Source organism: Coregonus lavaretus (genome assembly GCF_964263955.1).
Source record: "Coregonus lavaretus genome assembly, chromosome: 5".
Taxonomy (NCBI): domain Eukaryota; kingdom Metazoa; phylum Chordata; class Actinopteri; order Salmoniformes; family Salmonidae; genus Coregonus; species Coregonus lavaretus.
Genome location: NC_139992.1, coordinates 76,279,003 through 76,282,772, shown reverse-complemented (window position 1 = coordinate 76,282,772; position 3,770 = coordinate 76,279,003).

Below are 3,770 nucleotides of genomic sequence, written 5' to 3'. Positions count from 1 at the left end.
CAAGGGCCTTGTGGTTTAGCGAGTTGTTCTACTTTTGAATCAAACTCCATTTTACACAGTGTATGTGGGCAGCAGCTGTTACTGTGGAGGTCTGGGAAAATCTTGAATATCAACCTATTCCCTAAAGCATATTAAGGGTTATATTTGGGACATAGCCTCTCCTATGACTATGCAACAGTAGTGCTATTAAACTTGACCCATAGATCAACTCATGAAGACTCCCTAAGTCTCAATGAGGACTCAGGAGCAGGTTGAACTTTGCATGTTTCTCCATAGCTACATGCTGTCTGTCTTATCAGCCTCTGGCCATCGACCAGCAGCTCACACTGTGTAGACTTCAATACTTCGCTAGAGAGCCAGGTTATAGGCCTCTAATAACAACAGAGAGGGTGTGCTACCTGGGTCATCACGGAGTGTACTGCACTGACATGTTTGTCTGTCTGTGTGCCTGCGTGTGTGTGTGTTTGCATTTGTAAGTGTGGTGGGTTTTGTGTGTGTGTGTGTGCGCATGTGTGTGTTAACTTAATAGATCCCCATCTATTAGAGTTCCATTAACCATTTGTCCATCTGCTATAAGTTGTAAACATTGATTCATCCAGGTAGCTATAGAGAAGTAGAGTGTGTTCTCACCCCACCTTCCTGACTAGGTGAAGGTAAAAGTCTAAGTGCCAATAAACCTTTGCGCTCAGGTGGAGTGAGAGATAGTGTCCTGTTTGGGTGTGTTTTATCAGACTCATACATGTGCAGCATAGAAGCGTGTTCACAGAGACTAAAGCATGGTCAGAGAGTACCGAGTTTGATCATTCACTCCATGGTAGAAAGGACATTCTGTATGTTACAACATCTCCGCATCTCTCTTTCTTCTCTGACTGCTGACTTCTCTGGCTATCTCTGCTTCCATTTGTTGGTCTGTCTGTCTCTCTGTTTTCTTTATTGATCCCTTTCTTTCTCTCTCTATATTCCTCCTGCAGTTGTTGAAAGGAAGGAGCGATGGAGTCTTTCGCAGGAGATGGGGAGGGCAGCACTGATGACTTTACAGGAGGTGAGACAGTGGAAAACTTGGATGATGTTTAGAAAGCATGTAAAAGCTCAGTTAGTGTACGTGTGTATCTATCTCTGTAATAAACATCTATTAGAGTGGGTTAGACTGAGTGTGTGTGTGTAGGAGTGTTAGTAGAGTGTATCTAACTAGGCACATGTTAGTGTGTGTTAGAGTGTGTCTGTATCTGTTACGTAATCTGTATTGGAGTGGGCGAGTCAGAGTGTGTATCTGCATGAATGTAGAGGGTGTGTCTGTATCTGTAGCAGTAGAAGCATGGATGAGTATCAATAAGAATACATCTGTATGCGTGCGTCATGACCAAGGCCTGTGTCCTCCAGGTAAGAGGAAGTCCAAGCTGAAGACCCTGAAGAAACGTCTGTTTGGGAGGACCAAGAGAGAGACCAAACTCAGCCAGTCTACTAGTGATGTCACTGACGCGGAGGGGCTGGGCTCAGCTGAGCATCTGTAAGTGTGTGTGTGTATATTTACAAATGTATGATTGATTCCATGACATCCATATTCCCTCCTCTCAATATTCTCTACCAGGTGTTCAGGCGTGTTGGGATCACGGGCGTTGTCACATGACAGTATTTTCTTGGCCGACCAGGATCTGTCTAGTCCGGAGCAGGCCAGGGTTCTATCCCAGGAGATCGTCCAAGGCAGGATCAAAGAACTCCAGGTGAGTCTTCATTCCATGGTGTACCCTGGATCTAGAAACCTGCATATGCATTTAAAGGCCCAACCCCCATTCAAAAGGAGTCCCACACCTCATGAACCCTCGTCCTTCTGTGTAAATCAGGAATTGAAGTCAATGGGTTACCAAGCAGATCTCAAGGTAGGTTTCTATATTATTTCTGATTGGCCAGATGAAGCTCCAGCAGCAGAACATGCGTCTAGACCCGTCCCCAATGGTCCTGCCAATCAAACGTCCTGAGGACCTGGGGGGCAGCTCAGAGGACGATGGTCTGCCCCACAGCCCTCCCGAAATCTCCATGGGCGACAACAGACACCCCCGGGGGGCATCTTACAAGGTGAGCCCAACTGCATCCTCAGGTACTGTCTCCATAGTCTCTCCAACCTCCACCCTCAAAAAACTTCTCCATAAAATCCTCCATACCTCCATTTTCTCTCAATGAGTCGGTATGTAACTGTATGTTTACATTCCAGCAGTGCCAATAGTTGAACTTTGCATTCCTCATCAGCCATTGTGTGTCACCCAAACCCTTCCCTATTCCTCCACAGTTCCCTGCCCCTCCCAGGCACCATAGCTCTCTGAGTTTAGCAGGAACAGGAAGTGAGGAGGAAGAGCAGGTAATCCCGCTTCCTGTTTGCGGGTCAGTCACTATATCACTTGATATCAACTATGAGTCGTCATAGATCAAAATCTTTATTCTGTGTTTTCTTTGTTCATAGGCCTCCTCCCAACCCTTGTCCCGTCCCATCTCTCCCATGCCCAAACCTCCTCTTACCAGCTTCCTGCTCCCCACCCCATCTGCCCCCCTCTCTGCCTTCTCCCCTGCCTCTCCTGCCTTGGACTTCAGCATCCCAGCCCAGTTCACCCCCTCCCTGGATAACTCTGCCGCCCGCCACCGTATGTCCATCAAGCCCAGGAACCAGAGGGCCAGCGCCAAGAACAAAAGGCTGACCATGGTGAGTCCTGCCTGGGCATACCAACTACACATGGGGCCCTTGCCTCTGGAACTCACACATAGAGGAAGGCTCTGGAAAGATCAAAATACCGGATACACTATTGCTCGATGATCTGTCTGTCTCTCTGTCTGTCTCTCTCTCTCTCTCTCTCTCTCCCCAGACTGAGTCGAGACCACGCTCAGAGAGTCTTAACAACTTTCACCGGCCCTTGACAGAGGAGGAAGACGACGGGCCTGCCATTACTGGAGGGAAAACACGTTTACGTTCTCACTCTACCCAGATCCTAAAGGCGGAGCAAGGGGGGTCGACCACCCCCACTGCACCCTCAGAGCTGACACCCCTTAAGTCTGGTCCCACAGAGGCTGAGGTGTGCCCAAAACCCTCTACCTCTACCCCAACCCTCCCCTGCAAGCCCTCTCCACAGGAGCAGCCCCATCCTGGGGTTTCTCTGAGACCAGTGGAAACTGTACCAGGCAAACAACCACAGTCCTCCTCTGTGACCACAGTCCAGGACCTGAGATACACTCCACAACAGCAGACTCTGAAACAGTCCCTGGGAGACCCCAAGCCCTCAGCCCCGTCCCAAACCAAGAGGGATGTCCTGAGCAAGAGTGGGGTGAAAGATTCAACCCCCAGCACAGAGGGTAGCCCCAAAGAAAACCCAGTCCCGGCCACCCAGCCCGCAGCTAGCCTGGCCTCAGTGGTGGCTCTCAGAACATCCTCTCTGAGGTGGAAGCCAGAGGCTGGGGCTGCTGGTCAGAGTACCACAGAGCCACCTGCTGGGCAGGAGGACCCAGGTCAGGCTGAGCCACTGTCCACTGGAGGAGCTCTGAGGCCAGTTTCCGGATCCTTCCGCTTCTCCATCAACTCTACCAGGGAGCGGGAGAGACCCAGGAAGGGAAGTGGTGGTTTCTTGGGAGTGGTGGAGCAGGCTGGGGCTGGGGCGAAGAGGGAGGGGAGGGAGAAGGGGAGAGAGGTGAAGTTGACCCCCTCAAACACCAGCCAGAGGGGGCAGGAGCAGCAGGGGGGCAGGCAAGAGGAGGCCAAGCCCAAAGAAGAGGAGTTGACTGCCAGCAAT